The sequence below is a fragment of the Musca autumnalis genome, unplaced genomic scaffold (genome assembly GCF_047663935.1).
Source record: "Musca autumnalis isolate F117 unplaced genomic scaffold, ASM4766393v1 scaffold_4, whole genome shotgun sequence".
Classification (NCBI taxonomy): Eukaryota; Metazoa; Arthropoda; class Insecta; order Diptera; family Muscidae; genus Musca; species Musca autumnalis.
Genome location: NW_027411977.1, coordinates 72,089,336 through 72,113,975, shown reverse-complemented (window position 1 = coordinate 72,113,975; position 24,640 = coordinate 72,089,336). Strand labels below are relative to the sequence as shown.

At 37.4% G+C, this 24,640-nt stretch overlaps 1 protein-coding gene across 7 annotated transcripts in view; it reads right to left on the bottom strand.

Annotated features, from left to right (window-relative positions):
- Positions 1-24,640, bottom strand: part of Fife (regulating synaptic membrane exocytosis protein fife) — a 402,960-nt gene that overhangs the window by 359,909 nt on the left and 18,411 nt on the right. For all 7 annotated transcript variants that reach the window (XM_073986964.1, XM_073986962.1, XM_073986961.1 and 4 more), the window contains exon 3: positions 22,987-23,041. The gene's annotated coding sequence lies outside the window, so the exon portion shown is untranslated. The remainder of the gene's footprint in view (positions 1-22,986; positions 23,042-24,640) is intronic.

The window sequence follows — 24,640 nt, the reverse complement described above, 5'->3', positions numbered from 1 at the left end:
CTGGTGCAATCAAATTTTGAAGTATGTAATGTTTTTCTCGATATTAGTTTAAGTTCGCAAATAGGCCATATGGACCCACTCCTTCTTCCCACGCAAAAGTTCACAAATTTTCTGAAGTATGTAATGTTTTTCTCGATATTAGTTTAAGTTCGCAAATAGGCCATATGGACCCACTCCTTCTTCCCACGCAAAAGTTCACAAATTTTCTGTAAAATGGTGCGAACGAGTTTGTTGCCCTTATTACAGAAATGTATAAGTTTCATTTGACCCGAAAGACCAGATTTAAAACTGGGTTAGTCCTGGTTCTGGTGAACCGGTTACTTTGAAAACTGGCAAACCCTAGCTCTCCCCGAAAATGCAACTTTGTACGAATTTTTGCTATCCCCCCCTTATGTAAATTTTGAGAGAACTTTAAGTTTATTGGTTCTAACGAGGGAAAGTCAAAAAACATAGATAAAGCCAAGGGTTGCACTATTATAATACGCGAACTATTATAACACTGTGCAACAATTTTAAGGTGATATTGTGCAAACAATTCGAAGTGAGGATTTTTTGAAAGTACAGACACAGACGACAAGAAACCCTAGATGGGTTTTGTTGTGTCAGATCCAGCTCGGATTTTATGACCCCATCTAAACATGGTTAAATATTGAGTTTTTAATGAAATTCAGGGCCATATCTCTGAAACCATTGCGAATCTTCTTCTGACCTCTGAAGCAAATTTGTAGAGAAGGACAAGAATAAAATATTTGGAGAAATAATAAACTCGAAAAAGTACATTTATTGCCTCAAATTTCAAAATATATGCAAAAGTTCCACAATTTTTATACATTTCGCCCCGTATCTCCAAAACCGTTAATTTTTTCTGAATATTTTCTTTTAGCAAAATATTCCCTGGAATGTAATACACAACTCTTCAGAACATGTTATTGTTGTAAAATGCCTCTATGCCGTTGTTTTCAGTACATTTTTAAACGACGATTTAATAAAAATGTCAATAATGTGGTGAAATCCGAAATGCGAGAACTGTGTTTGGTGTGAACTGTGTTTGAAATAAGTGTTGTAAAAGATATTACGCATTTTAGAGTTTCCGAATGTTCTAAAGAATTGTTTAGAACTTTATTTCGAAGATTTTTGCAAAAGGTTACTTGGTTCAACTCCCAATAGTTTAGCCGATACTGACAAGAATTTCAGCAATTATGTAAAATTTTCTATATTTTGTAGATTTTGATGCCCTAGATGGAGTTTTTCTTATGTGGTTTTTTCAAAAGATGATATCTTCTAGTTTAGGGCTACAATATTACTAAAGACAGCAAGTCCAAATTCCTATTTTTTTCTGAGATAAAGGCCTGATAAATGCAAAAAAGTGTAGATTTAGCCCGGTTTAGATGAGGCCATAAAATCCGAACTGGATCTGACAGGACAAAACCCTACTAGGGTTTTTGTAGTCTAAATATCTACTTTCAAAAAATGCATACTAGAAGTTGTTTGCATTTTCAGTGTTGCATAGTGTAATACGCGAAAATATGACCATAGTTGGACCAAATTAAGTGTTTTTGATCGAAGCTCAAAAATGTGGCTAAAAAAGTTAACTTGCGCGGAACCTATGACCGCGTAAATGAATAAAAATAGGTAAAACCACCTTGAAGCAAACGAGTTATTTTACGTTGTTATTCGATTGCTGGTTAAACAGTTTATATTATTGATATTTGTCCAAAGTAAAAGTAGAAGAATACAAAATGAAGATTACACTTCTAATGTATCACATTTCAATATCTCCACTACATCCACTTTTTATGGATGCTGACATTTTGAAGCCAGATATTTGGTGTGTTTTGTATTTTTGATCTAACTGCGACGCGCATTCGGGTATTTCAGAAAATTAATATTACGATTAAAGTACTCGCGATTACGCATAATTTGATATTATATTGACCATGTAGCCAAGACAGCATCACAGTAATCCACTGCCAAGCACAAAATTAAGTGCGATATTTTTTCGAAGACCCCTATTTTTAGGTCAGTATTTACAATATCTTTTTGATTGTGCTGGGGCCCCAAGATATTTTAGTTTTTTGACGGCCCGGATCATATAAATCGTAGACCGTGAAAATCCATCCACTAGAACGGCGAAAACAGCAAATGTGCGAAAAATGTTTTTGAAAATATCGCGGATTTAATCGCGTTTTCTGTGGATCATTTCCTTGTCAATGAAGAAACTGACACATCACTCGCGCTTTTGTGAAAACAGCGGTTTAAAACATTTAGTGGCATGTGAGCTGTATCCGATTTATCCCAAAAATAGTGTGTGATGCTACATCCACGGTTCTTGATGGAATTTATCGAAATAGGTTTAGATGGATGTGTTTTTTCATGGATGATAGTGAAATCGGATGCGCATAAAAAGTGTATGCACTTTATGCAAATTAGTATAAGCGATATACCGTTTTGTGCACACTACGCTGCAGGCGATGCTACATCTTAGTCGCCAAAGTAAATCCTGGGAAATGTGTACAAATTAAAAGAGAAGATTTCGCGATTTACACGCATTTCAAAATTAACATTACCCGATACAGTTTTATTTGAAGATTGTAGCTAATTCAAAGGAACCCAAAATGTATTCGAACGTTACGTATATCTTCCCCCAGATGTTGTCGTGTACTCAAGAAGTAATTTGAATAAAAATGTGATTTTTTGCGTGAAATTTAACTGAAATAGAAGAATAACCCCGACCTAATTTTCCTACATTTTCTTCAACTAACTCACAAAATTAATTTGAAAAAAATATTTTCTCTTACACAAGTTTTATAAATTCCCTCAATATTTTTTTGTTTTTGCTATAATATGCAAACCGATAAACAGATGTGTATATTTTTGGTTTCATTTGAAACTTCGCGATGTTTAGGCTCTAGAAATCTCTGCCGGCACAAACTAAATTGACTAATGCGCACGGCAACTTACGAATTGAGTATCCGAATTTGTCAGAAACTTTACACTCCGTAAATTTTTCCAAGCGTATATCAAGTTTCAATAGGGTCTATAACGAACAACACCTTCGGATACTTCCCTCACGAACGTTCAACATTTTCGTTAAGTGCACTTTATCGTTTGGAAATTTTTACCTCTGATACTCCTTGATGTCCTGTTTGCAGTGGTATAATGTATAATGGTCCAAAAGGTCTAAAAAATCTTACCGCGACCATCTTAAATGCCTGGTGGCAGCGACGTAGCCAGAAATGTATATTGATACCATTTCGGGGGCCCCATGGACAAAATTTGAACTTTTGTAAGTAAAAAATGCAACAATGTCTAAAAAATACAATTTCGGAAGAAATATGGGCAAAACGTTAAAACTATTCGAAATCGGGATACGCCGTTGTATCGGGGCTATACTAAAAAGTGAACCGACCTCACCCATTTTTTGTACCAATGGCTCTATATATTCAAAAGGTCTCTATTAAACTTCAAACATTTATCTATAATCCCCCGAAGTATAGCGCTAAATATTCGGGACCAATTATCTTTGGTTAAGCTTATACAAATACCCAAAAAACCCTTTCGGAATATGATCTACGAATCGAATACTATAACCCCCGAATTGGAATTTTTAAAACCCAGATTGACTGTTGAAAGTCAAACGATCAAATGGAGAGCCGACTGTAATATACATTGATACCGTGCATGAACTGACAATCAAGATCGTCCTGTATTGTACCTTGGGCATTTCTTCCACCAGCTAACATTCAATATTGTCTGTCGGCAAAAAAAGATTTATTTTCCTTAGATGCAGCACAATTTGAAACATATGACCGTTGCCCTGTCCATGACTTTATAATCATTCTAGGCGATTTTAATGCCAAAATTGGAAAGGAGAATATCTTTGGCCCAACAGTCGGGAAATTCAGTCTCCACAGTGAAACATCTGACAATGGTATGAGGCTGATAGACTTTGCAGCTGCAAAAAACATGGTAGTTAGCAGTACCAGATTTAATCATCTCGATATTCATAAGGGCACCTGGCTGTCTCCAGATCAGAAAACAAGAAATCAATTTGATCATGCTGTGATAGATGAAAGACATTCATCGAGCGTGTTGGATGTACGAGGCGCAAACATAGACTCGGACCACTACCTTGTTGCAGCAAAGGTACGCACCCGCTTAAACGTAGCAAACAAAGTGCAAACAGACACAACACGAAAGTTAGACATCGGTAAGCTGCAATCACAACAGATAGCCACAGCATATAACACTCAACTAGCCCAATTGCTTAATCAAAGCACTCCTCATCCCGATAACATATCAGCGCAATGGCAAAGCATTGCCCACTCCATGCAAACAGCCGCAAAATCCACACTTGGATACCAGACACCTCCACCAAGAAATCCATGGTATGATCAGGAGTGTCATGCTGCCACCGAAGAGAAAAATGCGGCATATAGGGCTACTTTACAATCCGTAGCAACGCGTAGCGCACGAGAGGTACAGGGAGAAAAGGAGAGAGGAGAAACGTCTTTTCCGCAGGAAAAAGAGAGAGATGAGAAAAGCGGGAGTGTGAACTAATCGAGATGTACAGGAGCCAGAATGAAGTCCGAAAGTTCTATCAAAGAATTAAGCATCAAACTGATGGCTTCGGTACAGGCACATCCTCCTGTAGAGACCAGCAAGGTAATTTGGTAACTGATACATATAGTGTACTCAGCATATGGAAAAAACATTTTTCAAAACTGTTGGTATCCAATAGCAGCGAAGACGACGAAGATACCACAGTCCCAATCCCAGAAGATGGTATTGAATGTATACCGCCCAGCCAAGATGAGGTAAAGACAGCAATAAGTCGGATAAAGAATAATAACGCATCAGAAGCCGATGGCTTACCGGCCGAGCTGTTCAAAACCGGAGGCGACACGCTGATAAGGTGTATTCATCAGCTAGTTAACACCATCTGGCAGGAAGAACAAGTACCCGACGATTGGAACCTGAGCATCCTGTTCCCCGCCCACAAGAAGGGAGATAAGACTGTATGCTCTAACTATAGGGGCATAAGTCTTCTCTCTATTGCCTACAAGATAGTGTCAGGGATAATGTGCGAACGACTAAAGCCTATGGTCAATGAAATAATTGGGCCATACCAATGCGGCTTTAGGCCTGGCAAATCCACCATTGACCAGATATTAACCCTGCGGCAAATCCTGGAGAAGACCCAAGAGATGCAGATCGAAACTTACCACCTTTTTGTCTATTATAAAACAGCCTTCGACAGCCCGCTGCGTTCAAAGGTATTACAAGCCATGTCTGAATTTGGTATCCACGGCTTAGTAAAATGACTTTAATTGACACGATGTCTTCAGTTAAAATAGGAAAGAACCTCTCCGAAGAGTTTTGGTACCAAAAGAGGTTTCAGACAAGGAGACAGCCTTTCGTGTGATCACTTCAACATCCTGCTGGAAAAGGTTATACGAGAGGCAAACGTCAAAGAAATGGCACAATCTACACCAATAGTCATGTCATGTTACTTGCTTATACTGATGATATAGACATCATGGGCAGATCAGTAAAAGAAGTAACTGATACCTTTATGAAAGTCGAACGAGAATCTGCTAAAGTGGGTCTGGCGGTAAACGGTGAGAAGGCCAAGTTGATGGTGGCGACGCGCAATGCGTCCATTGAGGTCGGACCGACTGTGGAAGTTGGTTCCTATAATATTGAGGTAGTAAAAGACTTCGTCTACCTCGGCACCTCTGTAAACACAACCAACAACATCAGTTGTGAAATACGAAGAAGAATAGTGTTGGCCAACATATGCTACTTTGGTCTGAGTAAGCAGTTCAGGAGCAAAGCCACATCTCGTCAAACAAAAACAACGCTTTACAAAACATTGATACTACCCATGCTGGTGTATGTTTCCGAAGCCTGGGTACTTGCGCAAGCAGACAAGGCAGTGTTTGGTGTGTTTGAGAGAAAAATTCTTCGAAAAATCTATGGACCAATCTGCGTTGACGCTGAAAATCGACGTCGCATGAACCACGAGCTGTATCTGCTATACAATGACATCAATATTGTTAAACGTATCGAGATGCAGCGATTGCGTTGGCTAGGCCATATCATAAGAATGAGCGATGATGAACCCGCTAAAAAGGCGTATAAATACGGACCACTTGGCGGTGCACGCAGAATTGGCAGACCAAGGAATAGATGGCGCAAACAAGTGGATGAAGAGATGAAAAAGCGCGGTATTCCAGAAAGCGAAGCAGTAAACAGAGAGGGTTGGAGATTTTGCCATAGTTCGGCTTACGCAACAAATGTTCTGTAATGGGCCAGCTAAGTAAGTAAGTAAATCTTTTGGCGGATCAGTATTTTAGTTCATTATAACCGCTTTCTTTTGTTTTATCCTACTTTTGCATATAAAGCATTAAAAATTTATAAAAAAGCCCATAAGTCCACAGCTATTAATTTTTGCCTCTAAAAAAGGCTAAATTACCTATAGTGCATTGTGCACCATGACAATGCGAGAAAGAAAGCATGAAGAAAGAAAGCATGGTCTTCGATTTTCGTCGCCAGAACATGCAGTTGAAGTGTTCAAAACCACCTTTTGGAGGTGTCTCAATGGAAGTGGAAAAAGTGCTTCAACAATTGATTTGAACGTATGTAAAAGTATTTGTACACTGTGGTGGATAATACTATAGAAAACAATAAAACTATTTTCGACGATAAATATTCGCGTTTTCATTATTAGAGCAGATAAATTTCTGGTATCCCTCGTCTGAGACCCAATATTTCTTGATCAGCACAATATATATTTTATTTACATAAAATCAAGGTATCTCTTCGTGCATCTTGGGTCTAGGATGATTTTTATTTAACGTAACTAACAGCGAAACCGGTCGCATAAATTGATGGTTGTGTGGGAATCTCTTCGGCTTCCCTTTTTCATTTGCAAAACATTTTCGATCATTCAGTTCAACTCCAACGATAAATTAATAAAAATAATATCCTATACCTGGCAGTTGACTCGTCTTTTCGTATTTTGGTTTCTCAATGGGTAACAACTTTCTTACAGAAAAAAACCTCCTAGTAACTCCCCGATATAACTTTTTTATTGATTTCGGGCAAATTGGAATCACATGCCAGCAACCATAGCAGACATTCAATTGATTTATTTAACAATTTTATTGGCCCTGTTTTGTATTTATCTCACCAATAGCAAAGAGAAGTTAAAAAACTTTTCACCTGAAGTTCCATTTTATCACTTCAGATTTACGTCTTTACGGTCATTCCATACCGTTTATGTCCTTTGTAATTTATTTATATTACTTTTTATTTAATTCAAGGTGCTGCTAGGCAAACTTTTCTAAAATTCTAATTTCACTCAAACAGAGAGACGGAGAGGGCGAAAAAGGCAAATTCCCCCTTTTTTATCCTTGACCAACAACAAAAAAAACAAAACATAACCTTAAAACAAGTCACGTACAAATGTTATGGTTTTTACTGTTGTTCTTTTTTCCTATCTTGCCCTGGATTAGGCTACCCGAATTACATAATTTACATTCAAAGACACAGACCTGCAATACATCTTAATTTGATTGTTGTTGTTTTTTGTTTTATTTTTTACGGAGATTTTATTGTTTATTTTGTAGCTCTAAACATTTTAATTAAACTAAGGGGATTTTTTTGTATCAACATTTTGGGTGTCTTCTAGGTCAGAGGCAGACATGTCAACCTTTTTTATGCCCTCCCTCTCACTTTTATTATAAAACAAATAAAATCTCCATTTAAATCACTAAATCCTTTCTTGATTTAAGTTAGATGACACTGTTGTCCTGAAGTTGTCTTTTTCATTTAAATGTTTAGATCTTTTGCGTTATAAAGGAAATTAAAATGATTTTGAGATTTAATGTGGTACATTTCAATACGTGCAAAGTTGCAAGGATAACATATATAACCAACAAATCTGTATTAGTTCGCAAAATTGGGTCCTGGTTATCAAAGTGCCAATATACACAAAGGGTGAGGAGTATTCCGGGAAACCTTAAATATCACAAAAGCAGTGGAAAGGTATAAACACACATATCGCTCATTTACTCAAAGAGTGACACATCTGAAAAAGTACAGTTTCGAGAAAAACTAGCTTCAAGTTGGCGATTGAAATTTGACTTCCAAACTTAAAAAGATTATTGCACAAAAACTAAAATAACCACTTGGATCTTATTTTGCAAACAGCTAGCCAGATATCAGTGCTAAATTTCTGTGCAAGACCAAGCATGATACGAAGTGTTTTAGTGCTTTATAATATCAAAAAACATTTATTTCTAATTTTGCGAAACTCGTAGTAAATGACCTGAAAGTCGTCAAATTTGATACAAGATAAAGTAGAAGTTATAGAAAAAATAGAAACTGCTAACTTAAAAAGACGCATTTTTTGAGTTATGCCACTCTTTGAGTAAGTGAACGATATGTCCGATTTCGATGACATTTGTAATTATACCCTCAGCATTTATGCTAACGAGGGTATATGGCAAATATCAAAATTCCTTTGCAATTCCATTTGAAAAAAATTAAAAAAATTTTTCGCGAGCACAACTATGATTTTTGGTATAGAGTTAAAGGAAAAAAATCTGGTTTCAAATCCGCTCGCGTTCACGACATTGGCCGATGCGCGCAAAAGTTATAGCGGTTTTTATCCTCTTATAAAGAAAAAATATTTTAAAATTTCTTACTTTTTGTATTGAGAAAATGTAAGCATATATCAGTAACAGCATTTGATATCCATCCGTAGATGCACCAAAATTTCCAAAATGTGTTTTTATTTTCGCGGAAAATCAAAAAAAAAATAAAAAAATTTGGCTATAAATTTAAATTATACTAACTCAGAGTCCGTATAAACCTCTAAAAAACTTAATTAAAAATACGTACAGAAACTAGACAACTCGTAAAAAAATGTGAAACCAAAATTATAACCATTGGTTTTATAAATTGCATATTATAACAACAACAAAAGAGAAACAACTCATTGTTGGAAAATATTGTTACAAATATATTTTTTGGTTTGTTTCGAAAAATTAGAAAAAAATATTTGAGACTTATGCAACTATTTCGCTAAAAATACATAAATTAAAGTATTCTGCTAAAAATTTATCAAAATATATGGTTTACCATCGTGAAAGCTTAACTGCTTACTGTGATAACTTATAAGGATAGGAAATTAAGAGTAATATTGAAATTACTATCATTTAAAAGATATGAAAATTAAAAAGCCTGTAATTCGCAAATTAGTTAAAGTCGGTAGATGCGCATCCGATTTTGGATAAAGCGAATCAATCTCTTTCAATATTTATGCATATTTCGATGTATCACTCAGCGGCCATTGTGTGCCGCCAGTTGCATCATGCACTGCAAACAATCTTAAAGTGGGTAAAAATCGCGCAATTTGCATACGATTTTGATGCGCATCCGGTTTCATCAGCGCCCATCAAAAATACGTCAATATACACCTAATTCAAATAGATTCTTCAAAAACCGCGGATGTGCCTACACATTAAATTTTTGGCGAAATACCCATATTACTCGCGTATCTCTATTTTTTATGACACGTGTTTTCGCTAATATTATAATCGCGAGTAAAGGATTACATTTATGTAAAAAATTTTAAAGAAAATCGCGGTTTAGTAAGCGAATTTGTCAAAATATATTTTTGCTGATTTTCCGATTTTCAAGGTATCTATATCCGCGGTTTTAGTAGATGAATTCGATCGCGGAAGGCTTCATTAAAAACAGCTTCACAGCTTCCACGAAAATTAATTTTAATGGTCGACATTATGGGATCCCTCCTAAAGCACTTCATTTTAAAGAATTGTAGTCATACTTCATAGAATATGTTAATAGTTCTCGAATTCTGAAAGGGTGAAGCTCGGATTCCTCGATTGCAAAACATTTTTATACCCTCCACCATAGTATGGAGGGATTTGAGGTATTTTGACGTTCTTCGCCACATTTGCAGACCGAATTTGGCACTTAGGGTTCCTAGTGATCAACAAACTTACATCCCAAAGGATATGGGCATAGGTCCATGTTTTGGTATAGTCCCCATATAATGGTACCTCCCGATTTTCGGTATTTTGAGAATTTTAGCCACAATTTTTAACCGAACTATCTGCAATTTGACATTTGAGGTTCTCAGTAGTCATAAAACATCTCTACGAAACATCGTCAACATAGGTCCATGTTTTGGTATAGCCCCCATATATCGGTACCTCCCGATTTTCGGTATTTTGAGAATTTTAGCTACAATTTTTAACCGAACTACCTGTAATTTGCCATTTGAGGTTCTCAGTGGTCATGCAATATCTCCACGAAACATCGTCAACATAGGTCCATGTTTTGGTATAGCCCCCATATATCGGTACCTCCCGATTTTCGGTATTTTGAGAATTTTAGCCACAATTTTTAACCGAACTATCTGCAATATGACATTTGAGGTTCTCAGTGGTCATGAAATATCTCCACCAAACATAGTCAACATAGGTCCATGTTTTGGTATGGCCCCCTTATAACCGTACCTCCCGATTTTCGGTATTTTGAGCATTTTAGTTACAATTTTTAACCGAACTATCTGCAATTTGACATTTGAGGTTCTCAGTGGTCATGAAACATCTCTACGAAACATCGTCAACATAGGTCCATGTTTTGGTATAGGCCTCATATATCGGTACCTCCACATTTTCGGTATTTTGATAATTTTAGCTACAATTTTTAACCGAACTACCTGTAATTTGCCATTTGAGGTTCTCAGTGGTCATGCAATATCTCCACCAAACATCGTCAACATAGGTCCATGTTTTGGTATAGCCCCCATATAACGGTACCTCCCGATTTTCGGTATTTTGAGAATTTTAACCGAAATAGCTGTAATTTGACATTTGAAGTTCTCAGTGGTCATAAAACATCTCTAATGAAACATCGTCAACATAGGTCCATGTTTCGGTATAGCTCCCATATAACGGTATCTCCCTATTTTCGGTATTTTAAGAATTTTAGCTGCAATTTTTAACCGAACTAGCTGTAATGATCGGTATTTTGAGAATTTTAGCTACAATTTTGTCTATTCAAAAATAATCGTCAATATAGGACCATGTTTTGGTATATCCCCCCATATAACTGTACCTCCCGATTTTCGGGAATTTTCAGTGGTCATGAAATTTCTTCACTAAAATTCGTCAACATGGGTCCGTTTTTGAGGGTCTACATTGTTTTGATGAAACTACCCTCAATTTGACTCGAAGTTCCCGGCAGCTATAAAACTTTTTCGCCAAAAAATTTAAAGATAGGTTGACTCTTTGATATAGCCCCGTAGGTGGTACCTTTCACCTAGCTGAACACATTTTTTTAGATTAGATTAGATAACACTGTGCAACAAAATGGAGGTGAAAGTCTGGGGCACGGAAAATTCCTCTTGGGGAAGAAAGGCCTTGGTGAGTTTATTATGAACCCCGAAGGACAGATCCGCCGTGAGTCGAACTTCCGCGCTATGGCGTGATGAAATTTTTGTTTGAGACAAACATTTCTCAAGATAGGTCCATATTTTGATTTAGCTCCCATACAAATGCACAGCTAAATTTGTATGAATTTCATGCAAAACCCCTTTTTTTAAAAGTGCAGTCATCAAAAGATTTGCAAATATTTGCAGCCCAAATGTGGTTATTCCGTATCCAGAGAGTCCAATTTCTTTCCCCAAAAAATAATCGAACCTAAGTTCGGCTAAGTTTACAAGATGCACTCTATGGAACAAGCGCGTACAACCCATAAAACACAAAAAAATTTAATTTTTTGAAAATTTATTGCTCTATAACTAAGTACCTCCAGACCCCAAACTAATTTTTATAATTTAAATCTCACCCTCTGCTATTAATTGAATATAAATCTTGTCCAGTTTCATTACGAATGCATTTAACATTTAAACAAATATGAAGTTAATTTTTTTGCAACAATTTTTTAAAATCTGATGCAACAAAAACTCTTGCATTTGATAGTGAATAACTGAGTGAATATTTACAACAACAAACATTAAAAAACAAAATCTTTGTCTGCGAAGTGGTTGTAATCGATACAATGGAAAATATTTCGCAATTTTATAGTTCGATTTTTTGACTTTTGCGCCGCTAGATCAGTGGTTTCGACCAGCGTGCGTATCTCCGAAACCGTTATTTTTATACCCTACACCACTATGTGGTAGGGTATCACGCTACAGGTCTCAATTTTGATCGGATCGTCACGAAATTTTGAGGGTTAATGGGGGTCACACAGATGAAGAAGCCTATATTTTGGTGATAGTCGGATAATATTTAGGGGTCGTAATGGGCAAAAAACTTATTTGGAGAAAAAGACAACGTTTTTTTCCAAAGCGAATATCTCAGCTTCAGTATGGGGTATACCAAAAGCAGAATCTGGCCATGAAAGTAGAAAATATCGCCTTTCTAATGATGTAAAGTAGGTTCTCGTAGGTGATCAAACAACAAATATATCGCAATAGCAGCTAATAGAACCCAACTTTTTATTTTTGCGATTTTAATAATAATGACGAATGTCTCAGCTTCGTTTGGGGATCTTCCAAAAACAAAGTCTGACTATGAAAGTAGAAAATCCCATCTTTACAGTGATGCAAAGTAGGTTGGCTTAGGTGGCCACATAACGGAGATATCACAATAGTCGGCAATACATCCCATTTTTCATTTTTTTGTAATCACGCTACAGGTCGCAATTTTAATCGGATCGTCACGAAACTTTGGGGGCTAATGGGGATCCTACAGAGAAAGAAGCCTATTGATTTTGGTGATGGTCGGATAATATTCAGAGGTCGGAATGGGCAAAAAATTTATTTGGAGAAAAAGTCAACGTTTTATTTCAAGCGAATATCTCTGCTTCTAAAAGGGGTATATCAAAAGCAAAACCTGCTGATCAAAGTAGAAAATATCGCCTTTGCAACGATGTTACGTAGGTTATCGTAGGTGGTCAAACAACGAAGATATCGCAAAAGCCGCTAATAGAACACAACTTTTCATTTTTGCGATTTTAATAATAATGACGAATATCACAGCTTTGGTTCCGGACCTTCCAAAAGCAAAGTCTGACAATGAAAGTAAAAAATCCCATCATTACAATGATGTAAAGCAGGTTGGCGTAAGTATCCAAATAACGGATATATCGCAATAGTCGGTAATACATCCCATTTTTCCACTTTTTTCGATACAGGTCGCAATTTTAATTGGATCGTCACGAAATTTTGGGTGTTATTGGGAGTCCCACAGAGGAAAAAAACCTTTTGATTTTTGGTAATGGTCGGATATTATTCAGGGATCGGAATGTGAAAAAAATATTTGGAAAAAAGACCAACGTTTTATTTCAAAGTTAATATCTCCCTTCTGTAGGAGGTATATCGAAAGCAAAACCTGGCAAGGAAATTAGAAAATGTCACCTTTACAACGATGTGAAGTAGGTTGTAGGTTGTTGTAGGTCTAACACAGAAAGAAGCCTGTTGATGGTTGGCATACATCCCACTTTTCCATTTTTTATTTGGGTTGTACCGTCGATGCACTTAAATGCGTTTCAAAAAAATAGACCTGTGTTAATGAAGACATTCAGAGCAAAGGCGCTAAGCTATCCCAATTTTAATATTTGGAATTTTATTAGTCAAAAACTTATGAACAGGGGTAGTGGTGTAGGGTATCACATAGTCGGCCCCGACCCGACTATAGCCTTGGCTCACTTGTTTTCTGAATATTTTCTTTTGGAAAAATATTCCCCGGAATGTAATACACAACTCTTCAGAACATATCGTTGTTGTAAAATGCCTCAATGACGTTGTTTTCAGTACATTTTTCAACGACGATTTAATAAAAATGTCAATAATGTGGTGAAATCCGAAAAGCGACAATAAACTGTTGGTGTGAACTGTGTTTGAAATACGTGTTGTAAAAGAAATGATGCAAAATACCGCTGAAACAACATGAAGAACTTTATTTCGAAGATTTTTGCAAAAGGTTATTTGGTTCAACTCCCAATAGTTTAGCCGATGCTGACCAGAATTTCAGCAAATATGTACAATTTTCTATATTTTATAGATTTTGAAGCCCTAGATGGAGTTTTTCTTATGTGGTTTTTGCAAAAGATAAGTTCTACTAGTTTAGGGCTACAATATTGCTAAAGGCAGCAAGGCCAAATTCCTATTCGTTTCTCAGATAAAGGCCTGATAAATGCAAAAAAGTGTAGATTTAGCCCGGTTTAGATGAGGCCATAAAATCCGAACTGGATCTGACAGGACAAAACCCTACTAGGGTTTTTATAGTCTAAATATGTACTTTCAAAAAATGCATACTAGAAGTTGTTTGCATTTTCAGTGTTGCATAGTGTTATACAATAATACCAACTGATGTCTTCATTTGATGTCAAAACATATTTTTAATCAAAAATAAATAAATAGCATCTTTATTTAAGCTTCGCGAAGAATATTTTACCGTTTTCTTCTTTATAACCCTTTTTGGGGATATTTCGCGCAAAAAATTTTGACAGCAAATGAAGACTACGCCCTGAATTCGCCCGACTTTGCCTTTTAGATCACCTTATTAAATTCGCCTTGCATTGATTCCATATTAATTCAATATTATACTAAAGGAGAATGCTTCTTAATCAACCAAAAGTATTGAGATATCGTGACGGTTCACGTTTTCCTCAAATCCCTCAATGTACGAAGACTTCCTTAATTATATTGTAAATCCCTTGTTTAAGCCATCTCTTGTTATTCTATGAGAATAATTGTAGTCCTAAAACAACAAAAATTAAAACAACAGGGATTAACCACAAAAGTTTTTTAATTAAATTTTCGGAATTTTTTATGCTCGGCAATGGTAGAAAAAGAGAGTTGTAATTTCAACATGTTTTCATTTGTTAATGAACAACACGTTTTAATATAATTGTCTACATAGATAACTACATACATATATACACACATATGAACATAGCTAACTGTTTCTTTAATCAACTTTGAGTACATTTACCAAAATCTAAACGAAAAGGGGTCACATCGTATCGAATGCTTTAAAAGCTATAAAGGCTCTTCATACTCACATGAAACGGAAGTATCTAAAACAAAAAAAAACTACTAATATTGTAAACAACATGAAAAACAAACCAAAACACAGGAGAAGCAACTCAAAGGAAAAAGAAAGGAATGCCACTATTCGACTGGCTCAGAGTTTTTCCTTCTTTCGAAAAACATATCCCCAAAAATCCGAGATGAAGAAAAAAATGACACTTAAATATCTATCCAACAAAGTGGAAGGCAACATGAAAAACATACAAAAACAAAGCATATGACCCACAATGGGGAATTTAATTGGAAAGAGGAAAACAGACGCCAAAACCATTTTTTCCTTTTGTTTATCGGTATCAGTGTTAGCTGGGGTGTGGTGTGAGGATACTTAGTTTGTAAAAGGGTTCGTTAAAGACCTTAATGTGACAGAATGGCAAACGTTTGACAGTTTCATGGCAGTGAATAAACATTTACGTGACTTATAATCTACGGCACGGTATTGTTTTTCGTTCGGAAGAACTTTCAAACAAGGTAAGAAAATTGCTTTTAAATTATTTTTATAGGTTTACGTTAAATGTATTTTTCACATAACAAGAATGGATATCCCGAATACAATTCTAAGCTTTCTAAGCTAAAAATATTAAAAGAATTACAAATTTTAAGGGCAATCTCATTTGTAAAGTGCTCCGAAGTTCTAAAGTCTCCGAATCAAAAGGCTCACAAACTAATGGATAGACTTCCAAAAAAGACTTGTCAAATCCTTTAAAACAGAGAGGTGTAATTTGCAGATCTAGAAAGGTCTTCTACTCTTCTCCAAGTAGAAATGTCCAAAGAAACGTAGCCGGCTTCCCTCAGCAACAAAATACCCTTCACCACCCAGAACTGAAATTCTTAAATAAACAGATTTATATAGTGAATGAGAATTATTCCTCGTAAAATGTTAAGAATCTCGCTTAAATTACATCGTATTGCTGTAACTCCATTGTAATGTGCCACAACACAAAGGTGGTAGTTAGAACTAATTTTGCGTCTCTTTGTGTTTGTATATTGACAAGGGCAATATATCCCGGTATACCTGCTCCAAGCTCTTTTGGTACGTCCCAGAATAGATAGGAACGCTGGGCCATGGCTCTATTCCGTTTGTCAGATCCGCATCGAACACATGTCAACATCGGTGAGATGCAATGGATGTAGGGAATGTGTGCACTTCCGAGGCTGCTTTGACCTTAACCGCCTCCAGGATACTGTGATAGGAGTTATGTTGCTCATTGATGCGGCAGATCATCTCCCAGCGTGTCTCCAACTTCATCTTCGGATTAATCATTATCGTCGGAATACGAGACAACGCCGCAGTCTCCTCAACAACAACAAATCTAACACTACTTGTTGTTTTTTTTTTTGCACCCCGAAAATACATCGTTCCTGCTATTAAATTGTAGGCATTTTGAGTCAATTCCACGGCAGCGGGTTCTTTTGTACCAGATTTACCCGAAATCATAGTGTTTCGGCCTGTGGCTACCGTCCCAATGTTTTGCGGAAGGATCGTACAAGAAGCGAAGGGGAGGACTTGCCTTCCGTATGCACCAGCCGGAGCAGTACTGACCTATCCCGCTTGCATCTAGTGACTCATACATATAATATATGGGGGTTGCGGTATAGTATGGGACTGCCGAGGTAGAGTTGCTTAATGTGCCCTTCGCGTTTCTGATTCCTGGAATTGAACTGACCAAAAAAGTTCACTAGACCATAGGTATATGGTGAAAATCGAGCCTCCCGATTTTGACTTAAGTTTTTTATCCACGTTTTTTTTGACATTTTGGCATGTAACGGCCAAACCATGGAGATTTTCGATCCAACACAAGGACAAAAATTGTAGCCAAGAGAGTAATTAAGAACTCTCTAACACATCGCACAAGCATTGGAATGCTCCTTCAGGCGGTTTTGGCCTTGAAAAGGTGCAAACTTTTCGGAAAATGACGATAAATAAATTCAGTTATAGTTTTTGTGGGGTTTTTCAGAAACGCGAAGGGCCCATTAAGGTTTTTTCCTTCAATACAAATCGGCCCGGACTAGTGAACATACAGCCAATGATAGTTATGTCCTGCGTTTTATGTCGCACACTAATTCGCTTTTGGAGGGCAATAAGGGTCTGGTGGAGCTTCAACATTCCGTCCTAAGTAATGGTCAGAGAGATACAGTGCTGCTCAAGCAAATAGATAGCTCCACAATTTACACGGCGAACGAAGACGCCCCTACGAGGATAAGAGGAGACTTCCACAGTTCGCCAGACATCGTCATTGTGGTCTGATAAATGATGTGCCCTGACAATCTGTCATTCCCCTGGCTCAGGCCATCTTTCGATCATCGTCTCCGTTAACAGACCACCCGCCTTCATAACCTCTGAACACCGTACTTCTCTGAACTATGAAAAAGCTGGTAATCAGAGAATTTAGCAATCACCGCTTCAGATCTTCGGTTAACTGAAAAAACTTTCCATCACAGCTGAAATCGTTTATCAAATACCTGGCAGTCGAATAGCCGAAATCGAACCAAATTTCACAGCAGAGGCGTCGAAATCTGAAAAACCGAGAATTAGGGAAAGTTGGTAGACCACCTTAAGCAATGCAGCATTGGTTCACGATTCAGTAAGTTATGGGCAAAGGTTAAATAACTCCGAGAAAGAAGGGTGTTAAAATGGTTGCTTCAACGCAGTGACGCTGACAGAACCAAAGAGGTGCGCGTGCAAATTAAGGTGATGATTTTCATCGTATGAACCTGAAGACTTAAGAGGTAAGAAACTTAACTCAACTTAACATATTAGTCGATGGTATCCTAATTGCGACCACTAATTACCCCAAGATAATGGGGTTAAGTCGTCCGGGCAAGACACAGCTACTTGAGAAAAGCTCAGAAGTAGGTACAAGAAAAGGTCAGAAGTAGGTACAAGGTTCTCAAATCGCTATCCGGCAGCACTTGTGGTTCTGACAAAGAAACCTACTTAATCTCTTACATATGGTATGGAAATGTTAGGGCTACGTGGAATAATATGCAATCCTTCAAATGATGTCCTAGGGATTGCAGCAGGTTGCCTCCTCATGGAACTTTTGGGCCATTATCTCAGGATGTATTGACTTACTCCAGAAAAAACTTGTACCGTTGAAAATGTGGCCGCTAGAACAACCTCCTGAAAAAAATCAAAACGAAGCGAGAGGAGATCTTAAACTTCACTTTTTCCTAGGGAGGCAATCGAAGGAGTGGACCGATATAGTCCATATTCCAACGTGATACATGACTGGGTGAAATAATACGATGTGCAAACTCTGCACGAATCAGAATGTCCCTGCGAGAACTATCTTGCGGATTTGCCATTTTGGTTGGGTTTCTTGGAGCTTATAGGGTAATATCTCAGGAAGTATGAACTTGCACAGGAAAAAAATTGTACCGTCGTAAAGGGAGCCGCAAAGAGAACCAAGTGAAAACAAATCAAAACGATCCGAGAAGAGCTCTTAAATTTGACTTTTTCCGAATTTTTGGCTGGGAGGTACCCAAAGGACGAACGGATATAGTCCATATTCCAACCTGATACATGACTGGTTGAAATAATACGAAGGGCAAAGTTTGGGGCAATCAGAAACTCCCTGCAAGAGTTATGTGGGGATATGCAATTTTTATACCCTCAGCATTTATGCTAACGAAGGTATATATACTTTCATACGGGCAAAATGTGCCTCATCGAAATAATGGTTTTAGACCCCAAGTATGTTTGGACGAAATGTGTTTCAGACAATTTGGAGTCGATTGAGCAATGTCCGTCCGTCTGTCTAGCTGGCTGGAGCGCACGATAACTCTCGAACGGATCAACCGATTCGGTCCAAAATTTGGCTTTTGTAATATTTTGTCCAAACTTAGTTTAAGTTCGAAGATGGGTTATATCGGTCCACTCCTTCCGGTAACCCCCCCCCCCCCCCCCCCCCAAAAAAGTTTGAAAATGTTCGGAAAATTTGTACGTACGGTAACTCTTGAAGGAAGTAACCGATTTGGTCCATACTTTGCAAATCGTGAAATGCCTACCAGATATAGATGAGGTTCCAATATGGACTCAATCCGTCCACTCCCAGACAAAATTTCGGATAAGTTCAGTTTAGGACCTGCTCTCGAATCGCTTTGATTTTTGTTTTAACAACTTGTATTCAGTGTCCCCCATCAGGGGCAAGTCCATACTTCCTGAGAAAATAGCCTGAAGGTTGCACAAAACCCCTATGACACCGTGGTTGTAGTGCAAGATAAATCTCGAACGGATCTGCCAATTGGGTCCAAAATTTGGCCTTAGTAATATTTTGTCCAAATATAGTTTAAGTTCGAAGATAAGCCATATCGGTCCACTCCTTCAGGTACCTCCCCCACAAAATTTTTAAAATGCTCGGAAAAATTGTTCGTATGGTAATTTTTGAAGGGAGTGGCCGAATTGGTCCTTACTTTAGACATCCTAATATATCTACCAGATATAGATCAGGTTCAAATATGGACTATATTTGTCCACTTCAAACAGTACCTCCCAAACAAACTTTCGGATAAGTTCACTTTAAGAGCTGATATCGAATCACTTTGATTTTTGTTGAAGCAACTTGCATTCGCTGCCTCAATTACGATGGTAAAAGTTTTTTTCAGTGGCAAACCCACACTTCTTGAGCAAACAGCCCGAAGGGTGTAAAAACCCCCTATGGCACCATATGTACTAGCTGCAGATCCACTTCCATAATGGTCCATGCCGATCCATTCCTTTAAGTATTTCCTCCACAAAACTTTTGCTCTTTAATCCTAATCAACATTTTTGTCGGTTTATACGCCCAAATTTTTAAAACCCTCTAAATACTTACGTTTTTTGGGAAAAAAAATGATTTCAATATACACAGGCTGAGGGTACATCACTGTCGGCCAAGCCGACTGATACTTTTTTACTTGTTGTTGATACCTTCAGGATTTCTTGGAGCTTTTGGGCCATTACATCAGGAAATATGGACTTGCCCCGAAAGCAATTGTACAGCCGTTAAGGGGGATGTAAAGACTACTTGCTGAGAAATGTTTCAAAACCATCCTAGAGGAGCTCTTACACTTGACTTTTTTCCAAATTTTGTGTGGGTGGAGTGGATCGATATAATCCATATTCGAACCTGATCTACATCACTGCGCACTTTACAGAAAAAAATTTGAACTTTTGTGGGGTAGGTTCCTGAAGATATTGCCCATCTTTGAACTTAAAGTAAGTTTAGGCAAAAAATTACGAAGTGCAAAATTTGGTGCGAATAGGTTGATCCGTTCGAAAATTATCGTACGCACCAACCACATAGACAGATGAACGGACAGGGCTAAATCGACTCCAAATTGTCTGAAACGAATTTCGCCAAAACATAGTTGGGGTCTAAAAGCATTATTTCGATGAGGTCCTCTTATAGAAGACCACAAGGTCTTTCTATAGAAGACCACAAGGTCTTTCTATAGAAGACCGCAAGGCCTTCTTATAGAAGACCACAATTTCTTTTTATAGAGGACCGCAAGGTCTTTCTATAGAAGACCACAAGGTCTTCTAATAGAGGACCACAAGGTCCTCTTATAGAAGACCACAAGGTCTTCTTATAGAAGACCAAAAGGTCTTCTTGTAGAAGACCACAAGATCTTCTTATAGAAGACCACAAGATCTTGTTATAGAAGACCACAAGGTCTTCTTATAGAAGACCACAAAGTCTTCTTATAGAAGACTACAAGGTATTCCTATAGAAGACGGTAAGGCCTTCTTATAGAAGACCATAAGGTCTTCTTATAGAAGACCATAAGGTCTTCTTATAGAAAACCATAAGGTCTTCTTATAGAAGACCATAAGGCCTTCTTATAGAAGACCATAAGGTCTTCTTATAGAAGACCATAAGGCCTTCTTATAGAAGACCATAAGGTCTTCTTATAGAAGACCATAAGGCCTTCTTATAGAAGACCATAAGGTCTTCTTATAGAAGACCATAAGGTCTTCTTATAGAAGACCATAAGGTCTTCTTATAGAAGACCATAAGGCCTTCTTATAGAAGACCATAAGGTCTTCTTATAGAAGACCATAAGGTCTTCTTATAGAAGACCATAAGGTCTTCTTATAGAAGACCATAAGGCCTTCTTATAGAAGACCATAAGGTCTTCTTATAGAAGACAATAAGGCCTTCTTAAAGAAGACCATAAGGCCTTCTTATAGATGACCATAAGGTCTTCTTATAGAAGACCATAAGACCTTCTTATAGAAGACCATAAGGTCTTCTTATAGAAGACCATAAGGTCTTCTTATAGAAGTGTGTAGCTAGTCCACAGGCTGATGGTACAACAAAATTTGAAATGTTATTGGAGAGGTAGTAAAAACAGTGGACCGATATAGTCCATAGTAAAGGTCAAGTAAATGGACGAACATGGCTAAATCGACTCGAAATTAAATGGACTATCGGAATATATAGTCGGACTATAGGAAGCATTTGAATGGAAATTATAATAATTGTTCCACAAACACCCCAGACGGGACAGGGGAGACTTCTCTCATATCAATGAGTGCACCCCGATTCATATTATCTCAATGATATGACCCTACTGTTTATCGCCGAGTCCGAACGGCGTGTCTTACGACACCACTTTATAGAGAGGTTTTACATGGCTGAAATACTCAGGAAATGTCGCCAACATTACTGAGGGGTATCTTGTCACCGTTGAAAATGTTGATGTTGTCTGGCCGGGGAATCGAACCCACGACCTTCTGCGTGCATGGCGGATGGGAATAATTGTCTTAAAAGATCGAATGATTTACTTATAAATGGTAAAATCTTAGCCTTGTCTAACTATTAAAAATAACATCTAATATGCCTGATGATCGGACTTAAGCACCGGTGAAGCCTAAAGGTTGATGTGTAGGACTTCGGTAGACTCCTATTTTTGCAATGTACCTCTTAGGTTGTAATAACTCAATTATTTCGAGGAGACACATTTGTTGATCTGATCAAATCTATTAACTCTCCTTTGCCTAAAGGCCTAGGGTATAAAGTCCCCAACGACAAATCATCAGTCAGCCTATGTATATTTAGATCGTCAAAATATCCACATTTATATGTGGCACCCTAATATATACACAACAAATTTGGTACATAAACGTTGATGTTGTTGTTTTTATGTGAATGTGTTTTTTTATTTGACTTAGTTTTTGTTGTTGTTGTGGGGGGGTGGGTGGGTGTTTATTTTGCTGTCATTCGTTTTATTTTTACAAAATAGCTTCATTTAAATGTAAATGACACCTAAACGAATGAGCGATATTTCATTAACAGGCCATATAACGCATACGTCAGGCATAATCATATTCTCAGATTTCATTTCTTTGACAGTAGACATAGCACGACGATGATAGCAGGCCCAATGACGGTAAATGGAATTTTTATTTTTATCACTGTGTGTTTATGTACATTTATGAACATACATTCTTACATATGTATGTAAATTTTCCATTGCTATGTGTGTAATTTTGTGCAGACAGCTATGTAGTTATTTACATCCTCATACACCCAAAATCCAAGGATGTACTCGTAGTTATCCCCTCGTTTTGTTTTTGCCAAATATGAGTATCGAATTACACAACCAAACCATTTTTGTCCTTTTTTGTTCGTTTAGATTGGGGGTTGACTTTGTATTTGTTGTAATAAATTCAGTTTCCAACATTCATCATAACTATGTACATGAAAATCCCTTTCCAGTTGGTCGCCAAAGAATGTAAACTAATCGTCATTTGTTTGCTAATGACCCTAATGTTTTGCAACATTGTCTGGGTGATGGCTCAGGAAATAGTTTTCCTGTTTCTTTTTGCTAAAATTCAAAAATTCTCATTCTCTGCTTACCTTGTTAATTTGTAAATATTTGTTTATCTCAAGGATAACGACATGAAATGTATATCTGAAAAAGGAAGATGATGAACAGGAAATTAATCACGTTAGAAACAAAAAATTTACAAAATATTCATTAAACCGAAACGGTTTGTGGGGCCATAATATGATTCTACAGATGAAGGTTTCAACAAGTCAGGCGAAAAAGAAAATCTCAAAAATCCGAACAAATTTTTATTAAATATGGATAAGTAAATATAAAAAGTTAGGGAAAGTTGTAAATGCTGCAGGATTTCTAAAATAAAAAAAGTAAAAAAGTATCAGTCGACTTTGCCGACAGAGGTATACCCTCAGCCTATGTGAATTTAAACTTTCATCTACGGACAAATCGAATGTATTTAGGGTATATTCAGAATTTTGTGGCCCTTCATGGACATTTGAGCTTGCCGACAAAAATGAGGATTAGGATTAAAGGTTAAAAGTGCTTCGGAGGAGGTACTTAAAGGAATGGACCGACTTGGTCTATTATGGAAGTGGATCTTATCATGGGAGTCATATCTTTTCGATAGATATCGCTCCCATTTCAGTGGGTCATCGCATAACTTTTGGACCAGTATGCCAGAAGGCATGGACTTGGACAAAATATGACGAAGGCCTAATTTTGAACCAAATCAATTGATCAGTTCGAGAGTTATGGTGCTCTCCAGACACTACATATGCTGCCGTAGGGGGGTTTACACCTTTCGTACTGTTCTCCAAAAGAAGTATGGACTTGTCCATGACAAAACTATTACCGTCGTAATTGCGGCAGTGAATTCAAGTTGCTTCAACAAAAATCAAAGTGATTCCAGAGCTGGTCTTAAAGTGAATTTACCCAAATTTTTGTGTAGGAGGTACCCGAAGGAGTGGACAAATATAGTCCATATTCGAACCTGATCTATATCTGGTAGATATATTAGGGAGATACCTGAAGGAGTGGACCGACATGGCTTATCTTCTTACTTAAACTAAGTTTGGACAAAATATTACGAAGGCCAAATTTTGGACCGAATCGGCAAATCCGTTTGACAGCTATCTTGCGCTCCAACGACTACACACGGAGTTATAGGGGTTTTTTGCACCTTTCAGGTTATTTTCTCTGAAAGTATAACTTGCCCCTGAAATAAATTGTACCGTCGTATATGGAACAGTGAATTCAAGTTGTTATAACAAAGCGATTCGAGAGCAAGTCCTAAACTGAAATTTTCCAAAATTTTTTTGTGGGAGGTACCCGAAGGAGTGGACCTTGATTGAGTCCATATTGAAGACTTATCTAAGTCTTGAAGAAATTTCACAATGTGCACAGTATGGACCAAATCGGTTAATACCTTCAAGAGTTATCGTGAGCACAAATTATTCAAACTTTTGCGGGGGAGGTACCGGATATAACCCATCTTCGAACATATACTAAGTTTGGACAAAATATTACAAAAGCCAAATTTTGGGCCGAATCGGTTGATCTGCTATCGTGCGCACCAGTCAGCTAGACAGACAAGCGGACGGACATGGCTAAATCAGCTCCAAATTGTCTGAAGCGGATTTCGTCCAACCATGCTTGAGGTCTGAAACCATTATTTCGATGAGGCACATTTTGCCCGTATGGAAGGAAGTGTATCACGGCGCTCTTGAA